Source organism: Odocoileus virginianus, chromosome 22, assembly GCF_023699985.2.
Source record: "Odocoileus virginianus isolate 20LAN1187 ecotype Illinois chromosome 22, Ovbor_1.2, whole genome shotgun sequence".
NCBI classification, from domain to species: Eukaryota; Metazoa; Chordata; class Mammalia; order Artiodactyla; family Cervidae; genus Odocoileus; species Odocoileus virginianus.
Genome location: NC_069695.1, coordinates 37,459,621 through 37,480,134, shown reverse-complemented (window position 1 = coordinate 37,480,134; position 20,514 = coordinate 37,459,621). Strand labels below are relative to the sequence as shown.

Here is a 20,514-nt window from a genome sequence, read left to right as displayed (position 1 = left end):
TAAAAAAAATATTTATAGAGTGATTCACAACAGCACTGAGAATTAGATCTGCTGTATCAGTTACGATAAATTAGGTTACACAGCAGTAACAAATTAACCTCAAAATTCCAGTGGCTCAATACAATTTAAATACATCCCATGCTTACACTGTGTGCTCAAAGCAGGTGCAGGCAGACAGCAACTCCACTGTCTCACAAGGTAATGTGAGCTTCACTGTTGTCTTGGCAGGGAAGAGAAGCTGAAGAATCTTACAAAGATTCTCCATAGCCACATAGGATGTGACATAACACTTCTTACATTTCATTGGCCAGAGTCAGTCATGAACTGGAAGAGAGGAGAACTGGGTATTGCTAAACGCCAGTAATGCCCACCACTGAAGAATGGGTCTGAGGCATAATTTGGAATGATTCTCTCATTTTACCAATGAAGAAACTGAGGTCCAGGGAAGCAGAAGTCAACTGCTGCGAGTCACAAAGCAACTGGGTGGCAGAGCCAAGTGTTCTTTTAACACAGTTTCCTCAACTTTCTAGACTAGTTTATCTTTAATCTTTCCATCAAGTTAAACAAGATGTGTAACCAAAGGAACAGTAAAAGAAGAAAACGGTTGCTGTTTCCAACTACGTTTTATTTTAAAAGTATAGTAGGATTAGTTGTAACTCAGTGTGAACACTGCCATACTCCTATTCAACGGGGTTATCTTCACCAACAATTTCATCTACCCTAAAGTACAAAGGCTTATCTTCATGGGTCTGCTGTCATCATAAAAATTCCATTTCTCTTGAAGCCACATTCAGTCATGGATTACATTGTGGCAGAAGAACCAGGAAGTTTGCGGTAGGCAGGGACTTGGATTTCAGTGACAGCTCACAGCTGATTTTGTTCAGTAAGTATTTTCATAGTATTTTTGCTATCAGGAAAGACCAAATAATCTGGCAGATTAAAAAGCAACAAAACAGCAAGGATTATGTTAAACACCAACACTTGAGAAGTCACCCAACTTTATGCCAGAACTATATACACAATAAAGCAAAATAAAAAGTGAATTCTCATGGTATTTTGTACTAACTACCAGTAAAGAGCAGTGTGTTTGCTGAGGTGACATGTGACAGGATTTGATTACTCTGGCCTGACCCTGATGGGGACGTTTTGTTTTCAAATAATGTAAAGGGACATATAACTTATTCAAATCGATAAAATACCATTCCTTGACAAAATCAGACTATATGTTAACCACAGGCATGATGATGTTGACCTTTCTTGCCTCTGCACCTCACAGAGCCAGTATTCATGGGTCACCTAGGCACACAGGTTGACTTTAACAGTTTCATTATGGAAAGGTGTCAAGCAGAAGGCTTATTTGATCTGCTGTGCCAGTCTCATCCAGGAAGCAATCTGAACTTGGCCATACCGGAATCAACCTATCTTCCTAGAGCTCTCTTCCCTGTTCTGTTTGCTTCTGACCTAGCAGGACATTTAGATGTCCAGGGGAGGTTGCAGCCTCTGAAGCTCTGACTTGGCTCCATGCCACCAATTTAAGAAAGGGACAGTCTGACAGGATGTCTGAGGATATTAGCACAAGGCCAGGAAATGAAACAATTTCACAGTCCGTCCCATAAGCTGCACTGGGTAGAAAGTGAAGCGTGATGCAGGAGCTTTCCCCTTTCATTCTTTATTCATCTTTGATGATTTCAGTAGGCCTCTCCTGATTACCCTTCTCTGCTCTTTTCTTTTAAATGATGGAATGTCCCAGAGATTAATCCTTAGCTTTCATGTCTTAAGTAATTTCATTCATCCTCATGACTTTTTTTTAAAATTTTTTCATCCTCATGACTTTTAATAACATCAATATATCAATGACTCTTAAATGTATTGCTCTAACATTAACCTTGCTCTCAAGTTCCAAACTCATACACCAAACTGTTGCCTGGTATCTCCACTTGGCGGTGTGACAGGCATCAAAACAGAACTCTTCTTTCTTTTCTCTCCAAATCTTGTTCCTCTCCACCAGCCCAGCTGCGCAGGGTTGCCCCAAACCTATTGTGATGTTTGACTCCTACCTCTGGGCCTGTGCGTGTGTTGAATTCTCTCCTTTGGACACTCTTCACTCAGATTTTGCTTATTTGCTTTTCTCTTTTAACAGTGATGAGAATAGGTCATTATTGTGTTTGTGTTACTATCTCCAGGGCCAAGAATGGGATCTGATATAAGGTAGGAGCTAAATATTTGTTGACAAAATGAATGGTTCTGTGGCTTGAGTTTAGCACCTTCCTCTATAAGCAGCGTTTTCAATCTTTGAAAAGCCAGTCTTTTAAAAAATTACAACATACTGCAAAATTATGAAAGTATTACTCATCCATCTATTCTTATTTTCCTTTTGTAAAAAAGAATATACATATGGACTGTGTAAACTACTTTTTCAGTTAAAATGTTGATAATATTTTTTCTGTATAAATTTTTATAATATCATTTTTCATGACTTCAAGTTACTTTGTCTCCCAGATGCACTCTAATTGAGTTAACCAATCCCCTACTGAAGACAGCTTAGGTTAGGTCCAAGGTCTTCTGAGACTTTAATACTTTTTTTAAAAAACACGTTGCTCAGTCATGTCCGACTCTTTTTGCAACCCCATGGACTATACAGTCCATGGAATTCTCCAGGCCAGAATACTGGAGTGGGTAGCTGATACCGTCTCTAGGGGATCTTTCCAACCAAGGGATCGAACCCAGGCCTCCTGCATTGCAGGCAGATTCTTTACTAGCTGAGCCACCAGGGAAGCCCAAGAATGCTGGAGTGGGGAGCATTTCCCTTCTCCAGGAGACCTTCTCAACCCAGGGATCGAACTGGGGTCTCCTGCATTGCAGGCAGGTTCTTTACCAGCCGAGCTGAACGGAAGCCCCTTCTGAGACTAAATCAGCTGTATCTCTCATTCCTTTTTAAATAAGTCAATGCCCATAGGGTATTCTCCACTCCAACTCATTCCAAGTTAGCAGAGCACTGCTATCCCTATATGTTTTTTTTTTTTTTTCCATTTATTTTTATTGGTTGGAGGCTAATTACTTTACATCATTACAATAGTTTTTGTCATACATTGAAATGAATTAGCCATGGATTTACATGTATTCCCCATCCCGGTCCCCCCTCCCACCTCCCTCTCCACCCGATCCCTCTGGGTCTTCCCAGTGCACCAGGCCCGAGCACTTGTCTCATGCACCCAACCTGGGCTGGTGATCTGTTTCACCCTAGATAATATACATGTTTCAATGCTGTTATCTTGAAACATCCCACCCTCGCCTTCTCCCAGAGTCCACAAGTCTGTTCTATACATCTGAGTCTCTTTTTCTGTTTTGCATATAGGGTTATCGTTACCATCTTTCTAAATTCCATATATATGTGTTAGTATACTGTAATGGTCTTTATCTTTCTGGCTTACTTCACTCTGTATAATTGGCTCCAGTTTCATCCATCTCATTAGTTTTACCCTTTTTACCCAACACTTCCCATGCCCCCATGGCTTCTGGAACTTTCATCTTATGAGATACTCAGCTGTATTTTGTCCTCCTCTTAGAGTACTTCCTCCATCTCCTGTTTTAACTGAAACCTGGCTCTTTCCTGAGTTCAATGCCTCCCCTACATTCTTCTCAGTGAGACCTGCTTATATTCAACGTACCCTATGGATTTTAGGGTCAAGAGGTGGTATTTGGACCATTATTGCTCCCATTTTTGGTTTTTGATCATTATTCTCCTGGTCTCTCATTAAACCTCTACTGCTCCAAGGATCCTGTCATCTGCTATACCACCCTTAACCTTTCTGCATCTATGTCATCCATCTACCCACACACTCTCAATCATGATTATAACACTTGATTTAGTCTTCTCCTTCAGTTCAACTGTTACCATCATACTTGCTAACGTCAACATGACATGAATGGGACTCAACCAGTACTCTTAGTTCTTTGACCGCTCAGGTCAAAGACTTTCTCAGGGAATTCCCTGATGGTCCAGTGGCTAAGACTTGGTGCTCTCACTGCCATGGGCCAGGGTTCAATCCCTGGTCAGGGAACTAAGACCCCACAAGCTGTGGGGTATGGTCAAAAAAGGAAAAAAAAAAAAAGATTTTCTCAGCAAATCTTTCTTTTTATATCCTGGAGCTTGTGAACAGCCTCTCTTCTGAATTGAGTAATTCAAACATCCCACTACTTCCTGACACCCACATCTTACCCTCAAGCTTGTTTTTTCAGCTACTCCTACCATCTCTACCCACTGGTCTCAATGGACCATTAATTTAAACAATCATTGTTCTAAGAACTGGGAACAAAGTGGTGAACAAGACAGCTCAAATCTCTGTCCTGGTGGGACCGTTAATAGCATACATTCTTCCCAACCCTTTTCTCCCTTATTTAACTTGAATTTCACGGCCTAGCATTCCCAAAACTCTTTTGACAATGCTTCTAAAAACACGTCCCCTGTATTTTTATCCACCCTCGACATCTGGCAAAATCATAACACTGCATGAACCAAATGTCTGTCTTTTCTGTGACTTATAGTTGGTAAACTTAGTGTAAAAAAAAAACAAGATTAAATAAACTAGCCAACATACAAACAGCAGATCCAATATAGATTCCCAGTCACTAACCTTAAGTGGGTGCTAAACATTTTCTGACAGAGCTACTGTACTTCTCTAATCAGCTGCTCTGCCCTTCCCATTTCCCTTTTCACAACTTAGGCTAAACAGATGGTCTTGCTTCCTATTTCAGAGAAAGGGGTCATAAAAGAAAAACTGTCTTCCCTTTGTCACTTTCCAAGTGTTTCAGCATTTATCATTTCCTCCTTTTACTTTAAAGGAAGTGATCCTTCTCTTAGACAGGGCTAATCACTCCATCTCTACTTCTCAGGAACCTTTCGTATTGACTCTCCACTCTAGAACCTTCAATCTTTTCCTGTTTACTAGATAACTCAGAGCACTTAGGACATTTACACATTTCCATAAACACACCACTTCTCAATTTGTTCCAACCTGGCTTTCATCTTCTACTACTCTACTAAAATTGAACTCAGCAAATTCACCAATGACTTCTGTGCTGCTAAATCCAATGGACATTTTATAGTCCTTGCTTTACATGTCTCTCCAGCATTCAATGTGGCTGACTACTTCCTTATAAACTTTAAACTGCTTTACTGAAGTAAAACATACATACTGAAACGTGATCCTATTTAAATCATTACAGCCAAGAGGTTTTTAGTTTAACAGTGTTGTGCAACTATTATAATTTGAGAACATTTCCTTGCCTGCTCCCTCCCAAGAAACCTTGTAGCCATCAGCAGTCACTCTCTATCTCACTCCTTGTGGTTGCCAAATAACACGCCACAGTATGGATATACCAGGCTTCCCTGGTGGCTCAGCGGTAGAGAATCTGCCTGTGATGCAAAAGACGCAGGACATGCAGGTTCAATCCCTGGGACAGGAAGATCCCCTGGAGGACGGTATCGCAACCCAATCCAGTATTCTTGCCTAGAGAATCCCATGGACAGAGGAGCCTTGGCAGGCTACAATCCACAGGGTCGCAAAGAGTCAGACACAACTGAAGCAACTTAGCATATACACAATCATGGATATACCACATTTTATTTATCTGTTCATCACATGATAGATATTGGGCTGTTTCTTTTGGCAACTGTGAATAGTGCTGCTTTGAACAGTCATGTATGTGTTTTTAGTAAACATATGTTTTCATCTCTCTTGGGTGGATACCTAAGGATTGGATTGTAAACTCTATGGTTAACTTTTTAAGGAACTGTCACACTGTTCTCCAAAGTGGATGTGTCATTTTATTTCAGAATTTGGAGGTCTTTTCTCTGGGACGATTAAGCTTCTTGGAAAAGAGACTTTCAGTGTTCTGGGAGAGAGATTTGGTTTACTTCTGGAACAGGGAAGGAGGGCGACCTTTCTCCATTTGTAGACTTTGAGTTCATCCCCTTTTCAGTGCTACCTGTACGTGCTAGGTCACTTCAGTCGTGTCCGACTCTTTGCAACCTTTTGGACTGTAGCCTGCCAAGCTCCTCTGTCCATGGGGTTCTCCAGGCAAGAATACTGGAGTGGGTTGTCATGCCCTCCTCCAGGGCATCCTTCCAACCCAGGGATTGAACCTGTGTTGCTTATATCTCCTGCATTGGGGCTACCTGAAATCTTCCAAAGTCCTCTCTACTGAATTTATGCAGAGAATTCATCTCCAGTCTGTTGTCTGGGACTCATATTCCATACATGGACTGTGGCAGGAGTACTAGGTTTTTGGATTCTTGCTTCAGAAGTCTACCTCATACTATTTTTAGTTCTACCCCACATCACCACTCTTTATTGTTCATGTTGCTTCTAATTCCCAAACTTTTCAAAGTTCTGTGACATCAATCTCTCTTCATTTGTAAAGCCTTCTCAGTGCTTTCTCTGTGGTAGTTTCCTCTGTCCTGTCTAATAAGTTACTAATCCTCCATTCATTTTCCATTTTCCAAAATGTATAAAAATCTCTGGTACATTGATGACTCTTCTCCCATTTCTTTTGTGGATTTATGCCTTTAAATACATTCATTTACTCTCATCTTACTGGCGTCTCAGGAAATAGCAGAGATAAATACAAGTGTTCAATGAATCATCTTAGCTAGGAAATACATTTGCAGGAAGCTTCCATAAATTTCCAGGTTTATTATTAGACATTTCTGAGTTTTTTCACTGCTATTATAAATGAGCTTTCCCTTACCCATTATATTTTTTAAATAGCTAATGTTGGTATCAAGATTTACAGTAATTGAGTTCTGAATATTGTTGAACTCTCTTAATTTTTAAGATTATTTTTTCAATAGATTTTTATGGGTTTTATGGGTGAACAGTTATATTGAATATAGATAATCATAAGGTTTATCTATTTTCCCCTATTAGTATTACTTTTTCTTATATTATTGTATTGGCTAGAACTCCCAGGGAGTCGCTAAAACTACAATTTTCATAGGCACCTTTGTACAATTCTGATCTAATAGGAATTATTCTATGTTTTTTGCTATTAAGTATTTCCCATCTAGATATTCTTTATTACATTAAGAAGTGTTTTCTCTTTTGGCTTACTAAAATCAGAAATGAAAAATTAATTCTACCAAGTAAACAACTTTTAAGTATAGACTGAAATGATAATATATATTTTTATCTTTGATATACTGTTGAGATATATTCTATTTCTGGCTTCCAAAATATATAGCAACCATGTTTTAATTCTTAGAATATATTCTGCTTGGGTACATAGAATTATTCTTTACATTTACTCTTAAATTAGACCTGTATGATTACTTTAGGGTTTAAAACATCTATATTTATAGGGAATATTTGTTTATAATCTTTCTTATGTACAAATGGCCAATAAACACATGAAAAGATGCTCAAAAATCACTAATTATTAGAGAAATGCAAATGAAAATGACAATGAGGTATCACCTTGCACCAGTAAGAACTGTCATCATAAAAAAAACCTGAAACAATAAATTCTGGAGAGGGAGTGGAGAAAAGTGAACACTCTTGCACTGTTGGTGGGAATGAAAATTGATACAGCCACTATGGAGAACAGTATAGAGACTCCTTAGAAAACTAGGAATAAAACTACCATATGACCTAGCAATCCCATTACTGAGCATATACCCTGAAAAAACCATAACTGAAAAAGACACAAGTACCACAATACTCAGAGCAGCACTATTTACAATAGCTAGGACATGGGGAAATAACCTAGATGTCCATCGACAGATGAATGGATAAAGAAGATGTGGTACATATATACAATGGAGTATTATTCAACCATAAAAAGGACAAATTTGAGTCAGTTCTAGTGAGGTGGATGAACCTAGAGTATGTTATACACAGTGAAGTAAGTCAGAAAGAGAAAAACAAATATCATATTGCAATGCTTATACATGGAATCTAGAAGAAATGCAAAAAGGCAAAATGGCTGCCTGAGGCGGCCTTACAAATAGCTGAGAAAGAAAAGGGAAAGGCGAAGGAGAAAAGGAAAGATATACTCATCTGAATGCAGAGTTCCAAAGAATAGCAAGAACAGATAAGAAAGCTTTCCTAAGTGATCAATGCCAAGAAATAGAGAAAAACAATAGAATGGGAAAGACTAGAGATCTCTTCAAGAAAATCAGAGATACCAAAGCAACATTTCATTCAAAGATGGGCATACAAAAGCACAGAAATGGTATGGATTTAACAGAAGCAGAATAGATTAAGAAGTGGCAAGAATACATAGAAACACTAATCAAAAGAGATCTTAATGACCCAGATAACCACAGTGGTGTGATCACTCACCTAGAGTCAGATATCGGGAAATGCAAAGTCAGGTGGGCCTTAGGAAAGCATCACTACTAACAAAGCTAGTAGAGGTGATGGAATTTGAGCTGAGTCATTTCAAATTCTAAAAGATGATGCTGTGAAAGTGCTGCACTCAATAGCCCTGCAAACTTGGAAAACTCAGCAGTGGCCACAGGACTGGAAAGGGTCAGTTTTCATTCCAATCACAAAGAAAGGCAATGTCAAAGAATGTTCAAACTACTGCACAATGGCACTCATCTCACATGCCAGTAAAGTAATGCTCAAAATTCTCCAACCCAGGCTTCAACAGTACATGAACCATGAACTTTCAGATGTTGAAGTTGGATTTAGAAAAGGCAGAGGAACTGAGACCAAATTGCCTGCATCCATTGGATCATAGAAAAAGCAAGAGTTCCAGAAAAACATCTACTTCTGCTTCATTGATTATGCTAAAGCCTTTGACTGTGTGGATCACAACAAATTGTGGAAAAGTTTTAGAGATATGGGAATACCAGACTACTTTACCTGCCTCCTGAGAAACCTGCGTGCAGGTCAAGAAGCAACAGTTAGAACCAGACATGGAAAAGTGGACTGGTTCAGAATTGGGAAAGGAGTATGTCAAGGCTGTATATTGTCACCCTGTTTATTTAACGTATATGCAGAATACATCATGTGAAATGTTGGGCTGGATGAAGCGCAAGCCGGAATGAAGACTGCCAGGAGATAAATCAATAACCTCAGATATGCAGATGACACCACCCTTATGGCAGAAAGTGAAGAGGAACTAAACAGCCTCTTGATGAAAGTGAAAGAGGAGAGTGAAAAAGTTGGCTTAAAACTCAATATTCAGAAAACTAAGATCAAGGCATCCAGTCCCATCACTTCATGGCAAATAGGTGGGGAAACAATGGAAACAGTGACAGACTTTATTTTCTCGGGCTCCAAAATCACTGCAGATGGAGACTGCAGCCATGAAATTAAAAGATGCTTGCTCCTTGGAAGAAAAGTTATGAGCAACCTAGAAAGCTTATTATAAAGCAGAGACATTACTTTGCCAACAAAGGTCCATATAGTCAAAGCTATTGTTTTTTCCCAGTAGTCATGTATGGATGTGAGAATTGGACCATAAAGAAGGCTGAATGCTGAAGAATTGATGCTTTTGAACTGTGGTGTTAGATAAGACTCTTTTAAGAGTCCATTGGACTGCAAGGAGATCCAACCAGTCAATCTTAAAGGAAATCAGACCTGAATATTCATTGCAAGGACTGATGCTGAAGCTGGAGCTCCAGTACTTTGGCCATCTGAAGCGAAGAGGTGACTCATTAGAAAAGACCGTTATGCTGGGAAAGATTGAAAGCAGGAGGAGAAGGGGACAACAGAGGGTGTGATGGTTGGATGGCATCATGGACTCGATGGACATGAGTTTGAGAAAGCTCTGGGAGTTGGTGAAGGACAGGGAAGCCAGGCGTGCTACATTCCATGGGGTCTCAAAGAGTCAGACACAACTGAGCAACTGAACAACAACAACCTATTTGCAGGGAAGGAGTAGAGAGATATAGAGAATGAACTTGTGGGCAAAGTGGGGGAAGAAAACACTGGGATAGATGGAGAAAGTAGCACCGATATAGATATACACTACATTTGTAAAACAGACAGCTGGTGAGAAGTTGCTATATAATACAGAGAACCCAGACAGGTACCTCTGTGATGATCTAAAGGAATGAGATGGGGGAGGGGAGGGAGACTCAAGCAGGAAGGGATATAAGTTTTATGGCTGATTTGTGTTATTGTACAGCAAAAGTCATCACAACATTGTAAAGCAATTTTTCTCCAATTAAAAAAGAAAAATAAAAGAAAAAATTTCCTTCTCATGATTCTTTGAGGTTTCCCTGGTGGCTCAGATGGTAAATAATCTGCCTGCAATGCAGGAGACGTGGGTTCAATCCCTGGGTTAGGAAGATCCCCTGGAGAAGAAAATAGCAATCCACTCCTGTATTCTTGCCTGGAAAATCCCATGGACAGGGGAGACTGGTGGGCTACAGTCCATGGTGTTGCAAAGAGTCAGACATGACTGAGTGAGTAACACTAGGATTCTTTATATCCCTATATATTATTCTTACCTCAGTGGGAGAAAAGGAATAGTACCAAGAAAGAATGAATTCATAAAGAAGGTAGAAGGATAACCAATTACCACACTAGGCTAGGAGTCCTAGAATAGGTCTTTCTTCTCAGGAATCCTAAAAGAGTTCCTCTCAAAAGTTTTCTACTTTTTAACTGCTAAAGCAAACCTAGGCTGGCATTCAGGTTTCTGAAAAATAGAAGATACAGTGTATTTTATAAGTGCTTTACAATTACTTGTCAACCATCAGGACAAAGGGTGATTAACTGAACTGTATACTTAAAATGGTTAAGTTGGTAAATTTAAGCTTTATACTGCTTTTCCACTATTTAAAATGAGGCTCCTTTGGAATGGACATGTACACTCTGCTATATTTAAAAGTGGGTAATCTACTGTACAGCACAGGGAACTCTGCTCAATGTGATGTGACAGCCTAGATAGGAGGGGAGTTTGGAGGAGAACACATACATGTATATGTACGGTTGAGTCACTTTGCTGTTCACCTGAAACTATCACAACATTGTTAGTCAGCTACACTCCAATATAAAACAAAAAGTTTTAAATTAAAGAAAAGAAAAACAGGTAGTCTTGAACCTGCCTGTGAGACTGCAGATCTCATAGGAGAACTACTCACATAGATGCAGAGACAGATAGGTGCAGACACAGGATTGAGGGTAATACTCAGAATCTTACCTTCTATCTCTTGTTCTCCATTCAGCATAGGTGCTATCATGAAAGGATTCTGCTAACCCTAATTTAATATATTTCTTCTTGAAGTGCATATAAGTCATAGAGTGAATATTATGTGAAGTCGGTGCAACTTGAAGGGAGGCTAAAGAATTTACCAGAACATCAATGAGTACATGGGAGACCCTCTAATCAACAATTTTAATATAACATATTAAAAGGCAAACATAACAAAGTAAAATTTCTTAGTTATGTTATATATATCTTTCTATAATATTTACTTTTTCATCTGAGACTCAGTTTCCTACATAGGAAGAAGAAGGAAATAAAATGGTCACAATAATTTTGAAGAAGAAGACAAAATTGGATAGCTCATACAACATGGTTTTAAAACTTACTGTAAAGCTACATTAGTCAAGACAATGTGGTATTAGTGAAGAATGGATACGCAGATCAACAGAAAAACATGAGTCCAGAAATATATCAAGACAAAAAATATGATCAACTGAGGTTTTTACAGATGCGAAGTCAATTGAGTAGAAAGGATAATCTTTTCAACAAATAGTGTTGCAACAACTAGACATACGGGAGCAAAAAAAAGAACTTGTAGCACAAATCTCACACCTTAACATAAAAATTAACCTTTCATTAACCAAGAAAGACCACATTCTGGGCCATAAAATAAATGTTAACAAACTGAAAAACTAGAAATCATATAAATCATATGCTGTCTGCCCTCAGAACATAATGGAAGTAAATTAGAAATCACTAACAGAAAGATAGCTGGAAAATCCCAGAATACACAGAGTAATAAACCCCACACTTCTAAATAACCGATGGGTCAAAGAAGAAATCTTAAGATAAAATTAAATAAGTTTTGAATTAAATAAAAATGAAAACATAACATACTAAACTTTGTGGGATGCAGTGAAAGCGGTGCTTAGAGGGAAATTTATAGCATTGAATGCATACATTAGAAAAAAGAAATCTAAAATCAGTCACCTAAGTATCTACTTTAGGCAACTAGAAACAGAAGAGCAAATTAATTCTAAAGTAAGCAGAAAAGAAGAAACAATATGAAGTAGAGCAGAAATCAGTGTAACTGAAAACAGAAAACAATAGAGAAAAATCAATGAAACAAAAAGCTAGTTCTTTTAAAAATCACTAAAATCAGTAAGTCTTTAGACAAATAATTAAGGGGGAAAAAAAAAAACAGATGGAAGAAATAACTCACACTAGAAAGGAAAGACAGTATATCACTACAGACCCTGTGGACATTAAAAGGATAGTCAAAGAATATTATGAACTACTCTCACAAGTGTAATAACCTAGATGAAATGGAGTAATTCTTTAAGATGCAATCTGTCAAATCTCAAGATTTGACAAGAAGAAATAGACAACTTGAATAGGCCTTTAACTATTAAATAAACTGAATTGATAATTAATAAGATCTTCTAAAACAGAAAGCACAAGGTCCAGATGGGTTCACTGGTGAATTCTAGCAAACACTTCAGGAAGAAATTATACCAACTCTCTACAAGCTTTTTCAGAGGACAGAAGCAGAGGGAATTCTTCTTAACACATTCTATGAGGCAGCATTACTATCGTATCAAAACCAAAGGCATTACAAAAAAACCCACTATAGACCAACCTCTATGACGAACATAGATGCAAAAATTCTCAATCAAGTGGGATTTATCTCAGATATGCAAGGCTGATTCAACATTAAAAAAAAAACTATAAATGTGGACCATCACATCAACAGGTTAAAAAAAATTATCATAGCAATAGATCTGAAAAAGTATTTGACAAATTCAACACCTATTTGTGATAAAAAAAACACAAAACTCCCAGTAAAGTAGGAATGGAGGGAACTTCCTCAACTTGATATGAATATCTACAAAAAACCTACAGCTAGCACCATACTTAATGTTGATAAACTTGAGTTTTCCTACTAAGTTCAGATACAAGGCAAGAATATCCTCTCACCACTCTTTTTCAACATCATATTAGAAATGCTGACTAATGTATTAAGACAAGAAAAGTAAATAAAAGGCATACAGACTGGAAAAGAAGAAATAAAACTGTCCTCGTACACAGAAGATAAGATTTTCTATGTAGAAAATCCAAAAGAATCAACAAAATCCTCCTAAAACTAATAAGCAATTATAGCCAAGGTTGCAGCATACAAGACTGACAAAAGTCAACTGCTTTCCAGTACAGTAGAAACCAACAGATAGATTTTGAAATAAAAATACTATTTACACTAGCACAATACAAAATGAAATGCTTAGGTATAAATCTTAGGTAGAAGATATATATGAGGAAAACTACAAAACTGATGAACAAAGTAAAAAAAAGAATTAAGTAAATGAAGAGGTATTCCATTTTCATGGATAAGAAGATAGTATTGTTAAGTTGTTAATTCACAATTTTAACTACAGATTCAACATAATCCCAATCAAAATCCCAACCTGATATGATAAACCCACAGCAAACATTATCCTCTATGGTGAAAAATTGAAAGCATTTCGCCTAAAGTCAGGAACAAGACAAGGGTGCCCACCCTCACCACTGCTATTCAACATAATTTTGGAAGTTCTAGTCACAGCAATCAGAGAAGAAAAATAAGTAAAAGGAACCCAGATTGGAAAAGAAGAAGTAAAACTCTCACTGTTTGCAGATGACATGATCCTCTACACAGAAAACCCTAAAGACACCACCAGAAAATTACTAGAGCTAATCAATGAATATAGTAAAGTTGTAGGATATAAAATTAATACACAGAAATCCCTTGCATTCCTATACACTAACAATGAGAAAACAGAAAGAGAAATTAAGGAAACAATTCCATTCACCATTGTGAAGAAAAGAGTAAAATACTTAGGAATAAATCTACCTAAGGAAACAAAAGACCTATATATAGAAAACTCTAAAACACTAATGAAAGAAATCAAAGATGACACAAATAGATGGAGAAATATACCATGTTCATGGATCAGAAGAATCAATATAGTGAACATGGATATACTACCCAAAGCAATCTATAGATTCAATGCAATCCCTATCAGGCTACCAATGGTATTTTTCAGAGAACTAGAACAAATAATTTCACAATTTGTATGGAAATACAAAAAACCTCAAATAGTCAAAGCAATCTTAAAAAAGAAGAATAGAACTGGAGAATTCAACCTGCCTGACTTCAGATTATACTACACTACAAAGCTACAGTCATCAAGATAGAATGGTACTGGCACAAAGACAGAAATACAGATCAATGGAACAAAACAGAAAGCCCAGGGATAAATCCATGCACCTATGGACACCTTATCTTTGACAAAGGAGGCAAGAATATACAATGGAGAAAAAACAGTCTCTTTAACAAGTGGTGCTGGGGAAACTGGCCAACACCTGTAAAAGAATGAAACTAGAACACTTTCTAACACCATACACAAAAATAAACTCAAAATGGATTAAAGATCTAAATGTAAGACCAGAAACTGAAAAACTCCTAGAGGAAAACAGAGGCAAAATACTCTGTGAGACATAAATCACAGCAGAATCCTCTATGACCCACCTCCCACAGTAATGGATATAAAAGCAAAAATAAACAAATAGGACCTAATTAAACTTAAAAGTTTTTGAACAATGAAGGAAACTATAAGCCAGGTGAAAAGACAGCATTCAGAATGAGAGAAAATAACAGGAAATGGAGCAACTGACAAAAAATTAATCTCAAAAATATACAAGCAGCTTATGTAGTTCAATACCAGAAAAATAAATGACCCAATAAAAAAATGGGCCAAAAAACTTGGCAGACATTTCTTCAAAGAAGACATACAGATGGCTAACAAACACATGAAAAGATGCTCAACATTTATTATCAGAGAAATGCAAATCAAAACCACAATGAGGTACCATCTCATGGTAGTCGGAATGGCTGCTATCAAAAAGTCTACAAACAATAAATGTTGGAGAGGGTGTGGGGAAAAGGGAACCTTCTTACCCTGTTGGTGGGAATGCAAACTAGTACAGCTGCTATGGAGAACAGTGTGGAGATTCCTTAAAAACCTGGAAATAGAACTGCCATATGACACAGCAATCCCACTGCTGGGCATACATACCAAAGAAACCAGAACTGAAAGAGACATGTGTACCCCAATGTTCACCGCAGCACTGTTTATAACAGCCAGGACATGGAAGCAACCTAGATGTCTATTGGCAGATGAATGGATAAGAAAGCTGTGGTACATATACACAATGGAATATTATTCAGCTATTAAAAAGAATGCATTTGAGTCACTTCTAATGAGGTGGATGAAACTGGAGCCTATTATACAGAATAAAGTAAGTCAGAGAGAAAAATACCAGTACAGTATATTAATGCATATATATGGAATTTAGATAGATGGTAACAATGATCCTATGTGTGAGACAGCAAAAGAGACACAGATATAAAGAACAGACCTTTGGACTCTGTGGGAGAAGGCAAGGGTGGGATGATTTCAGAGAACAGCATTGAAACATGTATACTATCATATGTGAACTAGATGACCAGTCCAAGTTTGATGCATGAAACAGGGCACTCAAAGCCAGTGCACTGGGACAACCCTAAGGGATGGGCTGGGGAGGGAGGTGGGAGGGGGGTTCAGGATGGGGGACACATGTACACCCATAGCTGATTCATGTCAATGTATGGCAAAAACCACCACAATATTGTAAAGTAATTAGCCTCCAATTAAAATAAATGAATAAATTTTTAAAAATCCCAACATGCTATTCTGTGGATATTGAGAAACTGATTCTAAAGTTAATGTGTAGAGGCAAAAGATCCAGAACATAAAACACAGAAATGAAGGAGAAGAACAAAGTTGAAGACCAATTCTATCTGTCTTCAAGACTTACTATAAAGCTACAGTAATGAAGAGAGTGTGGTATTGGCAAAAAGAAATAGACAAGTAGATCAGTGAAACAGAATACAGGGCCCACATAAATACAATCAATTGGTCTCTGACAAAAGAACAAAGGCAATGAGATGAAGCAAAGATAACCTTTTCAATACATACTTGAAGATAGCCTGGAACAACTAGATATGCAGCAAGATGAGTCTGGACACAGGCCTTATACTTTCACAATAATTAACTCAAAATGCAAAGTGCAAAACTATAAAGCTCCTAGAAGATAAATAGGAGGAAATGTGAATGACCTTGAGTATAATGATTACTCTTTAAACACCACACCAAATCCACTATCCATGAAAGAAATAATTGATAAGATGGACTTCATTAAAATGAAAAAAACATCAGCTCTGCAAAAGACAATGTCAAGAGAACTGGAAGATACATCGCAAACTGGGAGAGAATATTTGCAAAACCCATATCTGATAAAAGATTATAAAAAATATACAAAGAACCCTGACAACTAAACAATATGAAAACAAATGACCTGATTAATAAAATGGACTAAAGATCTTAACAGACAGACACATTTCTAAAGAAGACATACAGATGGCAAATAAGCATATGAAAAGATGCCCACATCTATGTCATCAAGAAAATGCAAATTAAAACAATGAGATACCACTCCACACCTGTGTGTGTTTGTGTGTTAGTCACTCAGTTAGGTCTAACTCTTTGCGACCCCATGGTCTGTCCTTGGGATTCTCCAGGCAAGAATACTGAAGTGGGTTGCCACTTCCTACTCCACCACACCTATGAAAATGGCCTAAATCTGGAACACTGACAAAACTCATTGCTAGTGAGGATGTTCAGCAGCATGAACTCTCACTTATTGCTAGTGGAAATGTAAAATGGCACAGCCACTTTAGAACACAAACTGGCAGTTTCTTAGAAGACTAAACATATTCTTAACCTATGGTCCAGTAATTATGCTCCTTGACATTTACCCAAAAGCTTAAAACTTATGTCCACACCAAAACTTGCATATAGATGTTTACAGCAGCCTTACTCATAACAGATAAAACTTGGAAGCAACCAAGAGGTTCATTAGAAGGTAAATGGACAAATAATGATGTGAATGAATGTGGTACAACCAGACAATGGAATATTATTCAGCACTAAAAACAAATGAACTATCAAGTCATAAAAAAAAAATGGAGGGAGTTTACATATATATTACTAGGACAAAGTAGCCAATCTGGAAAGGTTACACATGAATGATTCCATCTATATGACATTCTAGAAAAGGCATAACTACAGAGACAGTAAAAAGATTGCTGGCTGACAGGAGCTGGGGGAGAGGGATGAACAGGCAGAGCACAGAGGGGTTTTATGGCACTGAGAATGCTCTGTATTGTACTATAACTATGGATACATGCCATCATAAATTTGCCTTAATTCAGAATGTAAACCACCGGAGTGTACAAAATGTAAACTATGGACTTTGGCTGATAATGATGTGGCAATGTTGGCTTATGCATCAGTTATAACAAAACGTACCTCTCAAGTGGGGCCTGTTGATGTGGGCTGTGTTGATAATGGGGGAAGTTATGCAGTGTAGGGGCAGGGAGTACGTGAGAAATATCTTTATCTTTCTCTTAATTTTGCTGTGAACCCCAAACTGCTCTCTGGTATTTATAACATGCTGCTGCTAAGTCACTTCAGTTGTGTCCGACTCTGTGCAACCCCACAGACGGTAGCCCACCAGGCTCCTCCAGCCCTGGGATTCTCCAGGCAAGAACACTGGAGTGGGTTGCCATGTCCTTCTCCAATGCATGAAAGTGAAAAGTGAAAGTGAAGTTGCTTAGCCGTGTCTGACTCTTGTGACCCCATGGACCATAGCCCACCAGGCTACTCCGTCCATGGGATTTTCCAGGCCAAGAGTACTGGAGTGGGTTGCCGTTTCCTTCTCTGGGTATTTATAACATATGTATAAATTAAATGTACAATAACAATAGCACAGAAGCTGGGAGGGGGAAAGTGAGAGTATACTGTTGTATGGGTCTTATATGTTGTTTAGCTGCTAAGTTGTGTCTGACTCTTTTGCGATCCCATGGACTGTAGCCCACCAGGCTCCTCTGTCCATGGGATTTCCCAGGCAAGAATACTGGAGTGGGTTGTCATTTCCTTCTCCAGGTTATCTTCCTCACCCAGGGATCGAACTCATGTCTTGATTCCTGGCAGGTGGACTGTTTACCACTCAGCCACCAGGGAAGCCAGTGGGTCTTATACCATACATTAAATGCATTAATATCACTTAAAGGTAGACTGTTCTAATTATTGAAACTATTGTGAATGGCACTGTTGCATTAATTTCAGTTTCCAATTGTTCAGTGTTCGTATATAAAAGTACTATTGAATTCTGAGTTGTTGGTCTTTTATTCTGTATCCCTTAACAAACTCCCTTAGTTCTAGGAACTTTTCTGGAGAGTACATGGGATTTTCTATGCAGATCATCATTTCATCTTTGAATAGGGACAGTTTTATTTATCTTTTTCCAATTCTTCATCTGAAGTACTAGCATTTCTTATAGAACAGGTCTGCAGGTGGTGAATTCTGTTTCCTTCATTTGGGAGTGTCTTCATTTCTTTTCCCCTCAAAGATATTATATTTCCACTGGAGCTAAAATTCTGAGTTGATCTTTCTATTCCCTCAGCCCTTTAAAACTTCTATTATTCTTGGTTTCTGATGAGAAATATACAGATTTGAATTATTGCTCCCATATATGATATACACCATTTTTTTCCTGGAAATTTCCAGTATTGGAATTCTTTCTAGTTTTTGTAAGTCTAATTATGATGTGTCTAGGAGAGACGTCTTTGAATTGATCTTGCTTGGGTTTGCTGAGTTTCTTGTTTTCTAGTGTCCTTTACTGAATGTGAAATAACTTATTCTAATTTCTTTTTCTCTTTCTGGTATTTTTACATAGGTCCATGAGGTTCTCTTTATATATCTTTTCAAGTCTTTTTTCTTCTCTGTTGTCCACACTAGATAATCTCTAGTGATTTATCTACAAGGTTAATAACCCTTTCCTCTATCATTTCTATTCTGCCATTAAGCTCATCAGTGGATTTTAAAATTTCAGTTACTCTTTCAGTTCTAAAATACTCATTTAGCTCTTTATATTTTATATTCCCATGCTGAGATTGTCTATCTTTCCATTTGTTTGAAGTGTGTTTGCCCTTACTTCATGAAGCATGGTTATGACAGTTGCTTTAACGTTGTCTAATAAATGTGACACCTGTGTCACCCAAGGTTTGACATCTATTGATTGTCCTTTCTCTTGTATGTTGAGATTTCCAAAGTTCTTCATATACTGAGTAATTTTAGACTGTGTCCTGGACATTTTGAAAATTTATGTCATCTGGCTCCTGTCTGTGCTCAATCTCTCAGTCATGTCCAACTCTTTGCAACCCCATGGGCTGTAGCCCACCACACTTCTCTGTCCATGGACTTTTTCAGGCAAGAATACTGGAGTGGGTTGCCATTTCCTGCTCCAGAGGATCTTCCTGACCTAGGGATCAAGCCCATGTTTCTTGGTTCTCCTGCACTGGCATGTGGATCCTTTACCACTTTGCCATCTGGCAAGTTTTGTTTAAATTCTAAAGAGACTGTTGATTTTGTTTTGTTATGTTCTATTGTAGCAGGCATTCAACCAGGATTGGTTCAGGACAAGTTTCCAAATTGTTTTCGCAGTTGTTGTTGTTGTTGTTTTTACACTACCAGTTAAAATTTCAAAGTATTTGCAGTGCTACCTGGATCAGTCCCATATATGTCCTACCCAGCAAGCAGTGTGGAACCTGGGTAGTGGTCAATGTTCTAGTTGAAAGCCTGTGATCTGCTACCTAGAGAAGCCGTCAGAAATGTTTTTCTGTAAAGAATCAAATAGTAAATACTGTAGGCTTTGCTAGCCAAGAAGCAAAATTCATGAGAAGACTTTCTTCTACAAGAGAGCAAACAAATTCCACAAAGTTTTTATTGACAAAATTTAAAATGGAGTAATAATTGAGTATACTTTTTTCTTTTTCATTCAGGTCCACTAATGAAAAGAATTCTTTTTTGGGGAGAAGATAATTTCATTTAACTGGGGTTCAAAGTTAATGTTTCCTATCATCCAAATTTAAAATGTTCATTTGTTAATGCTAATCTAAAACGAGATTTTAAAATATATTTCATATGTGAAAATGCAGATAGGTACTATTAAATAGTGATATTAATGTACAAGAATATGGTTTTAATTGATAATACATAGAATTCTATTTGGTTCTTCTCTTAATATTTGTCTTTTAACATGTCATTACACTAAAGACTAATCACTCCAGTTGATGGTTAGGTAGAACTGCACAGTTAAATTTTGCAACATAGAAATATCCTTTCTTTGCATTTGCATCCAAGACAGAAGAAC

The 20,514-nt window shown here is 37.7% G+C and overlaps 1 protein-coding gene and 1 non-coding gene across 5 annotated transcripts in view; one reads left to right on the top strand and one right to left on the bottom strand.

The window, feature by feature from the left end:
* Positions 1–20,514, bottom strand: part of KIAA1328 (KIAA1328 ortholog) — a 406,763-nt gene that overhangs the window by 14,270 nt on the left and 371,979 nt on the right. The window lies entirely within an intron of this gene.
* TRNAE-CUC (transfer RNA glutamic acid (anticodon CUC)) lies at positions 3,989–4,061 on the top strand. Its single transcript has one exon. It is a non-coding gene; the product is annotated as a tRNA-Glu (tRNA).